Raw genomic sequence first — 17,288 nt, 5'->3', positions numbered from 1 at the left:
CATTAAAAGTGGTTACGATTATCTTTCTTATGAGTTAATATTTTTTTTACAATATTTTCGATTCGTAATTGGAGTTTAATATTTTTAGTTCATTAAAAAGTCTCAAGGGACTAATATTTGCTTAACAAGGGGTTGTCGAAAGAAGTTAAGATGTTTGGAAAGTAAAAAACCTTCTAGCTATAATAAAAATATTATTTTTCTGGTTAGAAGACTTAACAAATTGTCTGAATTCTGCCACTGAATCCTATTTTAGATTTTTTAGTTGGCCGATGATAACAGATCTGACTTGAGAGAGTAAATAGTTACTTCGTACATTGCGCGTCAAAAAATTTCTTAGAGGACGGAGAGCAGATATTTTCAAAAAATGAGGAGACTTGAGGAGCGAATGAGGATCTCGATCTATCTGTCCATATTCCAACTTCAATAATGTGTGCAAGATACAATAAAGTCTCAAAATTGTAAAACAACAACAATGTTGCTGCAAAATGACTAGTACCAGTCAGCAATAAAACTGCTTACCTGCCTGAGCGCTGATGCTTTCGATGAACACTAGTTGTGGCACTTCAACAGCAAGTATTGCTTATTTAATATTGTTGTTGTTGCTATTTTTACTGTTATATCCATATTTAACGATATAATTATTTTGCAGACTTTAATTCTTTTGTGGCAATAACAAAAAGTATGTGGCATCACACAACAAATGCCAACAAGCAATAATAAAAATGTACAACAACAAAAAATATACTACAGCAAAAATTATACAAAAACAAGAAATAATTGCTATACAACAACCAATGTATTGTGCAACACAGCGCAGGCGTGTGCGCGTTGAGTGAAAGGGGAGTAATCAACGGCGTTGTTGTAGTTGTTGAACTACTAGTCATGCAATGCTGCTTCTTTTTCTTCGCTAATCTCTTGCTGCAGTTTCGCGCTGTGATTTCTATATTGTTGTTGTTGTTGTTTTTGCTGGTATAGTCGACTGGTCGTTGGCAAGTCGTTTACGGAATCGATCAGCAATCAAGCACCGAGACTCGCTGTTATGAGATTATGACAAGCTGCTGACGAGGCTGGTGTTGGTGTGCCAAAGCCAAGCGAAAGAAAAACAAAAAGAAAACGGTGAAAACCTCAAAGCCAGAGAGGAGGAGCCGGCGGCCACAGAGTGCAAGTGAGGCGGTGGCGCGCAGATAAAATCGCCACAAACTACAATATAAAATGCATGCAACATACATACATACATACTGTTATATAAACGGAAATCGTTGCAGTTGCAAGTGAAAAAAACAAAGAAAAGTGGAAATTATTTAAAATGAAAATTCCAAAAAAAATTGAAAAGTAATTTTATATATGTACATTAGGGTGGCCCTTAGTTGTATGGAGGATAAAAAAAGTTTCTGGATTCTCGATCGCACCCCCTAGAAATATGCGAATATCCCAAAAACTAGTATATACAAAGTTTTGGGTCAATCAAAAAAGGTTTAGGGGTTGCGCAAGGAGCTTGAAATCCTGAAAAAATAAGAATTTTTGCCATTTTTATGTTTCAGACTTCCATATTTCAAAGTCACACTAACCCTTACTGGTTTTCCATACCGTAATAAGATAATAAAAATAACATTAGAACCGTTATAACGGTATATCACGAGCATGCGACGCTTGAGAATGCACCACATTAAATTTACTTTCATATTTGTATTTCTGTAACTCTATCATCAATCGACCGATTTTTAAGATTGTGGTAATTTTGGAAAGGTAATAAAATACAGATCTTATTACGGTATGGAAACCAGATAGTGTGGCTTTGAAATACGGAGACATAAAAATGGCAAAAATTCTTAATTTTTCAGGATTTCAAGCTCCTTGCGCAACCTCTAAACCTTTTTTGATTGACCCAAAACTTTGTACATACTAGTTTTTGGGCTATTCGCATATTTCTAGGGGGTGCGATCAAGAATCGGAATACTTTGGAAAATAAGGGCCACCCTAATGCACATATGTACATATGTATGTTCATATAAGTGTCCGTGTGTTTGCAAGACAAAAAATGATGAAAAGCTCGCTTACTCAATTCGCTTTTGTTGTTGCCACTGCAACGTCGCTTAATTGCATTTCGCTGGTGAAGGTGCAACAAATATTGATTACTCTGCGCACTACTGACTGACTCGCGCAGACCAACTTGACGACCGCGTGACTGACCGACTGACTGACTGACTGTCGACTGTTTGACGATTTTGGTTACTAAGTCAGCGGATAAGGAAAATCTGGTACGCATAACACACACACACACACACTCAAATGCCACACTATTAGCCTGCTGGTGGCACAGGTTAATGACTGTAATAAAAAATTTATTGTTTTTGGAATGGCCCACAAAGCCTGCTTATGTAAGCATTGTTTTACACCAGTAATTGTATTAAAAGTCCACTGCAAGTGGCCATTTTTTTGCTTTTAATTGCATATCAAAGGCCATTTGAGAAAATACCTACAGGTTAATATGTATACTCAAAAAACATACGTCCATATAAACAAAACTAAAGGGTGATTTTTTAAGAGCTTGATAACTTTTTAAAAAAAAAAACGCATAAAATTTGCAAAATCTCATCGGTTCTTTATTTGAAACGTTAGATTGGTTCATGACATTTACTTTTTGAAGATAATTTCATTTAAATGTTGACCGCGGCTGCGTCTTAGGTGGTCCATTCGGAAAGTCCAATTTTGGGCAACTTTTTCGAGCATTTCGGCCGGAATAGCCCGAATTTCTTCGGAAATGTTGTCTTCCAAAGCTGGAATAGTTGCTGGCTTATTTCTGTAGACTTTAGACTTGACGTAGCCCCACAAAAAATAGTCTAAAGGCGTTAAATCGCATGATCTTGGTGGCCAACTTACGGGTCCATTTCTTGAGATGAATTGTTCTCCGAAGTTTTCCCTCAAAATGGCCATAGAATCGCGAGCTGTGTGGCATGTAGCGCCATCTTGTTGAAACCACATGTCAACCAAGTTCAGTTCTTCCATTTTTGGCAACAAAAAGTTTGTTAGCATCGAACGATAGCGATCGCCATTCACCGTAACGTTGCGTCCAACAGCATCTTTGAAAAAATACGGTCCAATGATTCCACCAGCGTACAAACCACACCAAACAGTGCATTTTTCGGGATGCATGGGCAGTTCTTGAACGGCTTCTGGTTGCTCTTCACCCCAAATGCGGCAATTTTGCTTATTTACGTAGCCATTCAACCAGAAATGAGCCTCATCGCTGAACAAAATTTGTCGATAAAAAAGCGGAAAACACATTTCGAACCGAACACTGATTTTGGTAATAAAATTCAATGATTTGCAAGCGTTGCTCGTTAGTAAGTCTATTCATGATGAAATGTCAAAGCATACTGAGCATCTTTCTCTTTGACACCATGTCTGAAATCCCACGTGATCTGTCAAATACTAATGCATGAAAATCCTAACCTCAAAAAAATCACCCGTTATAACAAAACAGTTTGTGGGCGGTTATTTGTCGTGTGTACTAACCGCAGTCAAGTTGCGACAAAAATATCGTTTTGGTCTCTTTATTACAAATGTAGTATGTACAAATCCCAATGAGGAACCCGAAAATTCTATTGCAACTGTAGTTTTTTTTTGATATCGTGATTTCTATATTTAAAATTCTTCTGCTCTAAGGATGAGAATGTTCATATCAGAGATCTGTATAACTCGGGATCAACGACGACGGACCATGGAATTGAACTTTTCTTTGTTATTAACATTTGTTAATACGTTTTTCTTTCGAAAATCTATTTAAAAATATTCACTAAAATTATTAGAAAAGCTCTCGTCGTATTGAAGTTGACAAAATTTAATATTTCCAATACATCATCATCAAGTTTGCACTATAACCGGGTGGAGGTATTGGCCTCGTCATTAGTCTTTGCCATTCGTCTCTGCATTGCGCACGTCGGCGATAGTTGGATAGTCAAGTTTCGCCAGTTCTACTTCCACTCGATCCTTCTATCTGAGCTTAGATCATCTGTTTCTTTGTTAGCCGGCAGGGACCACCGAATGTTTGAGCTGCAGTGTTTCTACTTCCATTCAAAAATCCTTCTGAGAACTTTTCAACCAAACGCTCCTAAGGAATGCTCTTCGTTGTTGGTCATCGTCCATGTTTCCGCACCATACATCAGAACGTGTATGATGAGTGATTTATAAAGCGTTAGTTTGGTTTTTGCGAGAAAGGACTCTACTTTAACTCAACTTCTCAATTGCACCTGTTGGCAAACGACAGATATTCCGATTAATTTCTTTACCAACGTCATTGTGGGTTTTTATGCTAGATTCTCGATAGATTCAGTCTTTCACTACCTCGAAAGTGATATGTCAACAGCGACGTAGTCTCCCAATCGCTGAGTTCTTCTGCTTCATGATAAGAGGTGCTTCGAGATTTGTCCTTATTAACCATCCCACCCGTGCATCGCCTTTTTTGGCTTTATAATGCTGCCCGTGTATGGCCTGTTGTTACGGCCGACTATATCAATATCGTCAGCATTGCCTGTAGTTAATGATGACTACTGCTAGATAGTGTCAGTACGGTTAAGATCTGCAGTTAAGATCTTTTCAATCATTCGATTGAAGAAATCGCTCGATCGGGGTCCGCCTTGTCTGAAACCTCGTTTAGTATCGAACGGCTTGGAAAGGTCGTTCCCTGTTCTAGCGGAGCTGGTGGTAGCGTTCAACGTCATTTCACATAGCATAATACCATTGCGGGTATTCCTAATTCAGACACTACGGTTTAGAGGCGCTTAATATTTTGTGCTTAATATTTTCTTACGATATTCCATGACTTAAGACACATAACACTGCTAAACTAACACATTCTGTTTCTCAAAAAATTCTATTATTTTGAAAGGCGAAGATTTATAAATTAAATTGTGACTTCTTAGAGTCTTGGTTTGATATATTCCCTTTTTGTTTTTTCTGAGTCTAATAGCCTACCGATCTACAGGTGCATCATTCTGAAAAAGTTTGACTGGGATATTATTTCATTCTGGAAAAATAATTTTTAGCACTATTAGCAAGTAAAAAAATATAAGCAAATGTGAGAAGCTCCATTATTTCTTCAGAAAAAGCTCAGTTTGCCAAAATCATCAGTCGTGTCAAAGCTTCGCAATAAATAACTTGATGTACCAAAAATATTTCCGAAACCAAGCTTCGTGGCATGCATCCAGCTTCCTTATTTCATATCGTCTGTCGGTAAGCTAATGCTATCAATAAATAATAATCTACTTTCGCTGTAGATTTAGCCCAAATTTAAAAGTTTTAAGCTTCAGATCTCGAATCACTTAAGTGCCAATCCATCATGCGAGTAATTCATCCTACATTGTTCATTAGAAACTTCTCAATTACGATGGACTCAAAAATTTTACTTTTATGATCTCATGTCTAATTTGTACGACGTAACGTCAGCTGTCAGTAGTCAACTATTCTGCCTTTCGTTAGAGGATGTACTGGAAAACAATGTAGCAGTTTAGAAAAACTATTATTTCAGACCGTCAAGAAGAAATATGTGATCCTCATGATATGATCCCAATTAGTACACTGAAGGTTACAAGTAGATGAGTTAATAAATTACTGGATGGAAAACTTAATAAGAATGATCGCTTGGGAAAAAGCTTTCAGTGTAAATAATTGAGTACTCTTTATGACCCTCTTTAGATAGAGGGCTATTAAAATTAGTCATAGAAGACTATTCTTAGGCACATTCACAAATAAGAAGTGGAATATGTCTGTGACATGAAGAAGATGATACAAATTTAGCGACGGAAAAGTGGAAAACAGTTGATTTTAGATTTAGTTTCTTTTAGATGAAAGAACACTCTAAAAAATATATTATTCTCAAACCTTCTTCGTAAACTCGTCACAGTTTTTTACAAAAAAAAAAATATAACAACAACAATGTGAAGTAAAGTGCTTTAACAAGAAAATGCGCAATCACAATAACCATACCCAAAGTCAAAAAAGCAAAGAGTATGTGATTGAGCTGCAGTTGGCTGTGGCAAGTCACTTTTTACATGCAACAGACCGTTTACGATTCGTTGTTGTACACTTCCAACAGTTTGTTGTGTTTGCAGCCAAACATGATGTTAAGCATTTGTTGTCTGTGCAGGCAGTAAGCAATATGTGGCATGTGGCACATGTAGCATACACTCGTACACACAAAAAAGTGACATGATTTTTCATTTCATGCAACAGAAAGTGTGGCAAGTAATACAAAAAGCACTTACAACACCAAAGTTAAGGCAGGTGCAGCAGATGAGCAGTCAGAAGCGATGAAGCAAGGCAAGATGGCGCTGCAACACGGTAGTGGGACCGTTAAGAAAGTGCAGCTAACTTTACTTAAAGTGAATGACAACAGAAAAAAGGTAGAAAAAAATAAGCTCATGCCTTTTAAAATGTTTCTTAATAAAAAGCCTTGCAAGAGGTGATGGTGCGCGGCGGTGGCACGAGCATAAAGATGATTTGTTGTTTGCAACATCAAATTTTGAAGAAAGTAAACTTTTACGATTTGCTGCCGCAATGTGTTGCATGAAAGTGATATGACAAGACATGGATGCAGCAGTTTGCCACAGCTTGTTGCATATTGCACTTACATACATACATACACAAGCAAATATCAACGTATTTTACTGCCACATAACGGCTTTCTGCGTGAATGTGTTTGAGATGTGCACTATGCGCGTCATAAAACTGCATTGCAACAGGCTGCAGGGCATGTGGCAAGTTGTATGGTAGCGCCGTTGTTTTTATGACTGTAGGCGTGTCTTGTTACAGCTACTTTTGGCTATATATTTGCAACACGAAATGTTGGTGTTGTTGATGGTAGACGTGATGTGGCATGCCTCAAACTGAGTATTTATGTGTGTTTGGCAACGCTAAATTGCCTTTGGTGGCAACATAAAATTTAATTTTAAATTTTCACATAAAATTACGTTCTGCTGTTTTTGTATTGTTTTTGTAAAAATTTAATATTAAAGCAACTTGAAAAATTAATTAATTTCATTTCATTAATTCATAAATTTATTATAATTATTCTTCAAAGTGGTATTACCAACAAAAACAACAATAAAAGTGTCAGCATTGAATCTAAGACTCTGTTGCACATTTTTGTTTAATTACACTACTAAAGTTCACCCCCTTCATACTTATTTATATATGTTATGCATAGTTTTTAAGCTCTGTTGCACCATCCAAACCAGAACTGGCTTAAGCCACTCAAAACCGCAACATCGCCATGTTTACCAACGTCTGTTGCAAGCAGTTGGCATACATATGCCTACTTGTGGCAACAACAACCTCAACACTCGCTTTTCAGCAGAACAACAGTTACATGCGTAAAACTACCACAGCTTAAGTGCCTGCTGCCTTACTTGCAACATCATGGTAACAAGCTTTCTTCACAGTTCTTTTCTTCATTTCTCTCATTATGCATTTTCCCGGTTGCAACTTTGCAACGTTACTCATGCAAGTTGGCGTCGCAATGTGTGCCCGCAAGGCCTTTTACTACTTTGCCGCGCTTTTAAGTAGGTGAAATGCCATTTAAGTTGCCACATTTCATCACACTATCGTTTGTTGCACGCACACAAGCGCAGGCTTAAGTATGTAAGTACATGTGGCAAGTGGAAATTAACTCATTACGTATACGCAGATGTAGACAATTATGGGCGTTGAATTTTCTTGACAAGCATAATGATTTAATTAATCATTTAATGTGATTTAATGGTTGAAATTAAATGTACTTATGAGTGTATATGTATGTTCTTCACTGATTTAGATAGAGCCTAAAATATACACTGCAGTTGATAGTGTAATTTATTCTAACAAGTCGATAGTCTGCAAAAAGGAATGGTAGTCGACAGCAAATAATCATTTAAGTAGTTAGTTATTATTAAAAATCAGTCAGTAACTCGTTGGTAGTCTTAATTCAATAGTATTTAGTAACTAGTACCTAGACTATACAATTAAGTCACTAGTTACTTGAAATTAGTACAAAGTTATTAATTATGAGTTATTGATCCTAAAACAATTCAAGCAAACAAGTTAATAACAATATTCGGATAGTCTTTAGTCACTAGTCGTTAAATATTGGGTAGTCAAGAACTATTAGTTATTAGTAATTAATCATAAGTCATAGTTATTAATCATTACTTTACAATGAATATTTGAATAAAATATTCACAATTGAGCTGTGAAAAGTATTGCAGTATTAGATCATTAACATTAGTAATTAATTTTTCTTCTTCTTGACTGGCGTAGATACCGCTTACGCGGTTATAGCCGAATCCTAAACAGCGCGCCACGTATCCCTCCTTCTGGCAGTTTGGCGCCGATTGGTTATACCAAGCGAAGCCAGGTCCCTCTCCACCTGGTCCTTCCATCGGAGTGGAGGTCTCCCTCTTCCTCGGCTTCCACCAGCGGGTACTGCGTCGAATACTTTCAGAGCTGGAGCACTTTCATCCATTCGAACAACATGACCTAGCCAGCGTAGCCGCTGTCTTTTTACTCGCTCGACTATGTATATGTCGTCGAATAACACATACAGCTCATCGTTCCATCGTCTGCGGTATTCGCCGTTGCCAATGTTTAAGGGACTATAAATTTTCCGCAAAACCTTTCTCTCGAAAACTCCTTGTGCCGTCTCATCGGATGTTGACATCGTCCACGCTTCTGCACCGTAAAGTAGGACGGAAATGATGAGAGACTTGAAGAGTTTGGTTTTTGTTTGTCGAGAGAGGACTTTACTTTTCAATTGCCTACTTAATCCATAGTAGCACCTGTTGGCAAGACTGATTCTGCGTTGGATTTCCAGGCTGACATTGTTATTGCTGTTAATGCTGGTTCCCAGGTAGACGAAATTATCTACAACCTCAAAGTTATGACTGTCAACAGTGACCTGGGAGCCAAGATGCGAATGCGCTGACTGTTTGTTTGATGACAGGAGATATTTCGTCTTGCCCTCGTTCACCACCAGACCCATACGCTTCGCCTTCTTATCCATGCGGGAAAAAGCAGAACAAATGGCGCGGTTGTTGCTTCCGATGATATCAATATCATCGCCGTACGCCAGTAGCTGTACACTCTTGTAGAGGATTGTACCTTCTCTATTTAGCTCTGCAGCTCTTATAATTTTTTCCAGCATCAAGTTAAAGAAGTCGCACGATAGTGAGTCACCTTGTCTGAAACCTCGTCTGGTATCGAACGGCTCGGAGAGGTCCTTCCCGATCCTGACGGAGCTTTTGGTGATGCTCAACGTCAGCTTACATAGCCGTATTAGTTTTGTGGGGATACCAAATTCAGACATCGCGGCATAAAGGCAGCTCCTTTTCGTGCTGTCGAAAGCAGCTTTAAATTCGACAAAGAGATGGTGTGTGTCGATCCTATTTTCACGGGTCTTCTCCAAAATTTGGCGCATGGTGAATATCTGGTCTTTTATTGATTTTCCAGGTCTAAAGCCACACTGATAAGGTCCAATCAGTTTGTTAACGGTGGGCTTTAGTCTTTCACACAATACGCTCGACAGAACCTTATACGCGATGTTGAGGAGGCTTATCCCACGGTAATTGGCGCAAATTGTGGGGTCTCCCTTTTTGTGTATTGGGCAGAGTACACTGAGATTCCAATCGTCAGGCATGCTTTCTTCCCACCATATTCTGCAAAGAAGCTGATGCATGCACCTTGTTAGCTCTTCGCCGCTGTACTTGAATAGCTCGGCCGGTAATCCATCGGCCCCCGCCGCCTTATTGTTCTTCAAGCGGGCAATTGCTATTCGAATTTCTTCACGGTCGGGCAATGGAACATATGCTCCATCGTCGTCGATTGGGGAATCGGGTTCGCCATCTCCTGGTGTTGTACTTTCGCTGCCATTCAGCAGGATGGAGAAGTGTTCCCTCCACAAACTCAGTATACTCTGGTCATCAATAACTAGATCACCTCTGGGGGTCCTACAGGAGTGTGCTCCGGTCTTGAAGCCTTCAGTTAGTCGCCGGATCTTTTCGTAGAATTTTCGAGCATTACCCCTGTCGGCCAGCTTGTCAAGCTCTTCATATTCACGCATTTCGGCCTCTTTCTTTTTTTGTCTGCAGATGCGTCTCGCTTCCCTCTTCAGCTCTCGGTATCTATCCCATCCCGCACGTGTTGTGGTCGTTTGCAACATTGCGAGGTAGGCAGTCTGTTTTCTCTCCACTGCGAGACGACAATCCTACTCATACCAGCTGTTTTTTTGACTTTTCCGAAAACCAATGGTTTCGGTTGCAGCTGTACGTACGGAGTTTGATATGCCGTCCCACAGCTCCCTTATACCGAGATGCTGATGAGTGCTCTCAGAGAGCAGGAGTGCAAGTCGAGTAGAAAATCGTTCGGCTGTCGGTTGTGATTGCAGCTTCTCGATGTCGAACCTTCCGTGTGTTTGTTGACGTATGCGCTTTTCTACACAGAGGCGGGTGCATATCGTAGCTGCTACAAGATAGTGGTCCGAGTCGATGTTGGGACCAAGAAGCGTACGCACATCAAAAACACTGGAGACATGTCGTCCATCTATCACAACATGATCGATCTGGTTGCGAGTGATTCGATCCGGGAACAGCCAAGTAGCTTGATGGATTTTCTTATGCTGGAATCTAGTACTACAGACGACCATATTTCGGGCCCCGGCGAATTCGATCAGCCTCAGACCGTTTGTTGATGTTTCGTCATGGAGACTGAATTTTCCGACTGTTGTGCCAAAGACAACTTCTTTACCCACCCTAGCGTTGAAATCGCCAAGCACGATTTTGACATGGCGGGGGCAGCGCTCATCGGTGCGTTCTAGGCGCTCATAGAAGTTATCTTTGATCACTTCGTCCTTCTCTTCCGTCGGGGCGTGGGCGCAAATCAGCGATATGTTGAAGAACCTCGCTTTGATGCGGATTGTGGCTAGACGTTCATCCACCGGAGTGAATGCCAGGACTCGACGACGGAGTCACTCTCCCACCACGAATCCCACACAGAATTTGCGCTCCTTTATATGGCCGCTGTAGTAGATGTCACAAGTACCCACTTTCTTCCGTCCTTGTCCCGTCCATCGCATTTCTTGGATTGCGGTGATGTCAGCCTTTACTCTTACGAGGACATCAACCAGCTGGGCAGAGGCACCTTCCCAATTAAGGGTCCGGACATTCCAGGTGCATGCCCTTAATTCATAGTCCTTTAAACGTTTGCCGTGGTCGTCATCAAAATTGGGGTCTCTCATCCGAGGCTGTTTTGTTCTTTTCATTGGGGGGTGTTTTTATGTGGTGGGTCCCAAACCCTACGCACGTAATAAATTCAACAACATTTAATCTTTAGTCATTAGTCAGTAGTCTTTAATAATTTTCAGTAGTCCTTAGTCATTGTATTAATTAATCAAAAGTCGTAATTCGTAGTCATCAGTCATTGCATATCAGTGATTAATCAGTAGCAAGAATTCTTAAATTAATTAGTAGCTCGGTAACAATACCTGAATAGTTACTACTCTGTATCTCTTAGTCATTAACCATTAGACTTAAGTCATTTGTCATTCAATCATAACAAATCAAGTATAAGTCCTTAGTCAACAGTTAAAAGCCTAAAGTACTCTTTAAATATATTAAATATATTAACTCGTCAATCGTTAGACATTAAATGGTAGTCATAAGTCATGAGTCATTGACAACAAGTTATTAGTCAGCAGTCGATAGTAATTAATTATTTGTCGTTAGTCATCAGTCAATTCAACAATGAATTGGAAAAGTAGTCATATTTATTAATTAGAAAGTATCATCTAAATATTTATTATATTAATTTGAAGTCAATTATCATTAAGTCAATTAAGTCAATATATATTTCCTTCGAAATTAATCACTTTATAAATATATAATATAAAGTAATATCTTTTTATTTTTAAACCATACTTATAGGCTCACAATATATTCACATTACATTAACATACAATATAAAAAAACAATTCAATCACTTAATAAAAATAAATCACTAAAAACTGTAAAAAGGACGTTTTTTCTTAATCATAGCATTCTTTTAGGTGTTTCAACTTGCAACAGCTAATTACCATTAACCTCGAATAATTAAAAACACTTCATTACATATTTCCATTTCATTTGACTGCTAAAACCGTGCAATAATTACGCATTATTAAACCTTTCCAATAATCACTGCTCAAAGCATACTTTCCGACACTTTATTAATTAAATATTAACTGCAAAGCGCCTTAAAATACTTTAGCACTCACAGTTATTGATACGAATGCATTTTAATAAAGTGCAATGCCATGCATATGCTACAAAGTATTGATGTGCTAAAAGCTTTGCACACTTTTAGACGCACTTTTTGATTAACTACTGTGATAAATGCAAGTACTGAAATTGACACATGCTTAGTTAATTAATTGACTAAGTATATTTTTAATGTTAAATGGAAATATTATGCGCCTTTGATTTGTTTTTTTTTTTTTATTTGGAAAGATTTGCATATGTATAGGCATTGCAGAATTTTTTTTTAAATTTCTTGTTAATTTATCAATTTACTAATTGGTTTGAACGCATTTCTGAACTCTATTAAGTGCTGTTCTTTTAATTATAAGATATTTGTTAATTAGTGTTTCATTTAGCATACTTTTAAGCGCTTAACATACTACCCATAAATTATAGTGTAAATCAATAAGAATTTAAACAAAATACAAAGATTGTATTGAGCTAAACGGAATTTTCAACCTGGTGCCCCTCTATCCACCTCTACTACTACGAAATAGTGTCGCACTGAATACTTTTGGAACTTTCGAGACTTAAATCAGATGTGAGGTCAGTTTAGTCTTTGAGTTTCGTCGAGCATTACGGCTGACGATGTAAAGTTAGCAAAAAAACATGTCGACTTCTCCTCTTTGATTATGAATTCCATTGGAATCGGTTCTTTATGCATTATAATAAAGCAAAATCGTGAAGGCTCGTACTTAAACCAATTTTTAAGTATCAAGAGCGGATTTTACGTACCATAATGGACTCGGAATTATATCCGGTTAAGGACTTTGAACTCATCAGAATTCTCTCAACGTATTTGTGGAATTTTATATTCTTCTACAATAGCAACTCCATAGTCTCTCTCTCAAAAGTCTTCTTAAGTTTTATGAGTATCTTAAAACCTCCAAGGTCTCTCCAGAGAACCATCTTAGTGGGAAGTCTATACTTATATAAATAGCACGAATTGTAGATTATTATTAGTGAAGTTCGTGGTATTTGAGGTTAAGTTTTATGTGTGAATATGAGGGAACTGGTCAAAAGACATTTTTTGTGAAACTATAAAAGAAGCACCGAGTAGTTTTTATCGGTTATTATTTCCAAATTGCTTTCATGTTCAAATTGAAAGAAACTTACAATCCAAATACGTTCCACATAATAATATTTAAGATTGTACAGAGCTCCTGTTGAATATAAACAGGATACTGGTGACTATTGACAGGTTTAGAGAAGGAAATATATATATATAATGAAAATGACCCACTAAGAACCATAATCTGTGGAAACGAATGTGGATTCTATATGAGTAAATAATGGATCAGTTTGTCTTAGCATTCGAATGGTAATGCCCGACTGAACTCTGAAAGCTGAATAGTTTAATTTAATTTGATGAATTGGCTTCAGAACCAAGAGAGCATAGGTCGACACTGTGGATGGTGTTCCTAAAGAATTTAAACTATAATTGTAACAACAAAAATTCGAAAAATTCGTCCAAAAAAGTTTGATTTTTTTTTGGAAAATGGAAAATGGAAAACCTCTCTCAGCCTAACTAACCCACAGCAGTACTAGCGTGTAGGTAAGTGCTTGCAGCTGCACGGGTATGCGTTGCTGCCACGCCATACTTGCGTCTGCTAGCGGCTGAAGCACTTCATTTCGCTCATTAAAGTGAAGCGCCGCCACGAACTGACACACACACATAAACATACAAACACACACAGATATGCAAGCAGCATTTAACAAACGTAATTCTCAGCTGTAACAGTTTGCCGTTGCTGCCAGCAAATGTTGTTGTTGCATGTATAGCGCTGATGGCATTTAATGTGTAGCACGCTCATTATGCCGAGGTGGCAGGGAGGGATTTGAGGCAGGCTGTGAGTGTGTTTGAGTATATGTTGATGAGCGACACATTAGCAGTTGCAGGCGGACCGTTAGGTTTAATGCAATTTGACAACTAGGCACATGTGCGCCAGTGGGCGTGTTTGCATGCATGTATGTGTGTGTGTGAGTGCAATACTTGGCAGTAAGCAAAACTGAATTTCCAATGGAATTTTAAGCTGCCACATAACAGGCAACGTGACGCGACCTGATACACCAACACACGCATACAAACCGAATGCAGCAAATGGCAACAGTAAAAGCGTTAAAGTGATTTGACATGTGTGGGTGTGTGTGTGTAGGCTGGTAATGCATTCACACATATTCGCATTTTCGCCATTAATAAGAATGTGCTTGGATGGCACTTACTTAGGTGTCTACACAGATACCTGTAAATATATACAGACACATATGGTTGTGTACGAGGTTGCCACCCTCATTCAATAACGCAGCGGCACTTAATTTGCGCATTTGAAGCTGGCTCTGAAGCACGGCATTAATAATAACAGTTCAGCCTAGATAAAGCAATTTGTTTTAAGCAGAGAAGTGAATATGCCTAAACCTATGCTACTCGAAATGAAATTATTATTTTAATGTTAAAAATGTATCAAAATAAATCAAAAACTGTTAAAATGCAATACAAAATATTCTTTACAATTTACAGGGTTGCCACATGCGTAATACATAATTATTATATACAAATTTTGTAGCTTCCCAAATAAAAGTTGGCTGGCTCTTTTAAAAAGTTTTGAATTATTTAACATTTTTGGAAAGGGTAGCAACTCTTAAAGAACTAAAAGTTTTTTCTTTCATTAAAAAATGTATCTTGGGGGACTTAAAAATTTTATGCGAAAAAATTCTGATAGTCTTAAAATAGACTTCCAGGAACCCATTAGAAAAAATGAAATTAACAAGAGCAGTATATATGGAGAGTATATAGATCATCCTTCATATAAATTGTACAGTTTATGAGTTCATGAGTTGCCAGTGAAAACATTATCTTTAATTATAATTCCCATAAATAATTAAGTGCTGTTTTTTTAATATAATCGTAAATATCTTTCTTTTGTTGCAGGTATGCACTGCTAAAATTTTAATACTCCCCATAAGGCATTATACATATTTATGTAAGTACAAATACTTAATATAGTAGATTAAATACTTAGTATAGTATGTCAGCGAGTGTGAAAAAAGTGCTGAATTTAGATAAAATAGCGCTGATGTAGGAGATAATGTGGTAATTGTGTTGGAAAAGTATAGCTTTAAGGAATATGGAATTTGCTTAAAAATTTTATGGCATAGTACCTGTTGTTTGTCCTTATACTTAATATTGTAGAGCATGTATCAAAAATAGCTGAAATAAATTAAAGTGGATAAGTAAGGATAAAAAGTATTTGGATATGTGCGCTGAATTGGCTTACAATAGCGCTGAAGTAAGAAATAATATTTAATTTGTACTTAAAAAGTATAGATATAAGCAATCAGGAGTTTGCTTACAAATTTTATGGCTGTCTATTAAACATAGTACCTGTTTTTTGCCCTTACTCATCAAATTAGATCAAGTGAGCGTTCCTTATTGTGAGGTTTCACTGCAATTTTGATATTTCCTTTGTTTCTAACTTTGATTGGACACTAATGGTAGTTCTGTACCTAACTTTCATAGTCTTGGGGACGAAAAGTGCGTTTGAAGTAGCGTTAGCTCAACCAACGTGTCGATTACAGTATTTTTATCCAAGTTTAAAAAAATAAAGTTTTATAAAGCTTACGATTAATACCAGCCTGAGGACAGTTTACTTTCAATACCTGTCTCTGTAGGTCTGTTTGCTTCCACTGACCCATAAATATTGTGCTGACTTCTAGTTTTTTCCCTTAACTTCGACGTTGTTGGACCTCTATTTCATCCTTTTCTAATTATATTGAATAGCTATATAGAACATATGGATATACCACAAACACAAAAGCCCATCTTAAACTCAAGCTTAACTAAAGCGAAAGCTTTTTCCCCTCATTCTTATAAACACATACACATAGTTCAAAAAGCCCGCCGGAGGCAAAGCAAAGAAAAGCCAACACAAGTAGTTGCATATCAACGCTGACACCACATCCTTCCTCCGCACCACGCGCTTAAGCTTGATTTATTTTCATTACAATGCTAGTTTTAATACGCTCCACTTTTATTGTTATCACCGTTAATGTGTCTGGCTTGGCGTCTAGCGCGTTGTTGCTGTTGTTGTTATGCATGCGCTTTTCCGTGTCACTTGATCTGCACTGTGTTGGGCTATGTTGTTATTGTTATTGTTGGCGCTCTAAGCTTATCACTATCAAGTTTCCTTCCGCCACTTGTGCTCAGCGCTGCTTGCAACATGCTGCCACTCGACGCCACCGCTCGCATGCCGGCTGACTTTTCCGTCAACTAAGCGTTACCTTCCTTGTGCCACCTCCTCACCACCCTTCGCTGGCTTTCTTTTCTTCATTGCAGCTTTGCTTGTTGCTTATTGAGTTTCATGTTGCACACTAGTGCTGCATGCTGCGCCGCCATCCTTCTACTCTTTTCCTACTTAGCTTCCGCTTATTCGTCGTTGTTGGCATAGTGTTTGTTGTTGTTGCTAGTTACTTGCTGTTATTGTTGTTGTTATGCTGTTGCTTAGTCAGCGGCAATGGTGTTGATTACATTAAAGCAGCAGCTGTTGTTGATATTTCGGATTTATTGTTGTTAGTTGTTGTTGTGTTGCTTATATTTCAGTCTTCGTCTCTTTTTGATTTCGTTTCTTTCACTCGCTGTTACAATAATGTCTCTTTTAAGTAGCGCATAAAATGCTTGCCACCTTTTACTTTCCATTTTCTTCCGCTATGAGTAGCGGTAAATGTGCTGTGCGACAGCTTTTGCGATTCACAATCTTTCAATTTACATATTCTTACCGCCGAGTTGATTTTATCTTGCTCTCCCCTGAAGGCGGTTGGGTTGCCTCACTTTCACTTGCTTGCAACGCTGTTGCAGCCATAAAGCTGCCTACAATGCACATGCAACGTGAGTTATCTGCACATTTCCGCGCCCACCCAGCTTCAGTAAACCGATATCAGCTGACTATTTGCTGATTTATGCTCTGCTATGCTGGAGTAAAGTTATATTCAATT

The 17,288-nt window shown here is 38.1% G+C and overlaps 1 long non-coding RNA gene across 1 annotated transcript in view; it reads left to right on the top strand.

The window, feature by feature from the left end:
* The window catches only part of LOC128922780 (uncharacterized), a 139,368-nt gene extending 123,983 nt beyond the window's left edge, over positions 1-15,385 (top strand). The window contains exon 5 of the long non-coding RNA XR_008471964.1: positions 15,229-15,385. This is a non-coding gene — a long non-coding RNA (uncharacterized LOC128922780). The remainder of the gene's footprint in view (positions 1-15,228) is intronic.
* Positions 15,386-17,288: the final 1,903 nt, after the last annotated feature.

This window comes from Zeugodacus cucurbitae, chromosome 6 (assembly GCF_028554725.1).
Source record: "Zeugodacus cucurbitae isolate PBARC_wt_2022May chromosome 6, idZeuCucr1.2, whole genome shotgun sequence".
Classification (NCBI taxonomy): Eukaryota; Metazoa; Arthropoda; class Insecta; order Diptera; family Tephritidae; genus Zeugodacus; species Zeugodacus cucurbitae.
The sequence above is the reverse complement of the archived record's forward strand: the minus strand, read 5'-3'. Positions and strand labels throughout refer to the sequence as shown.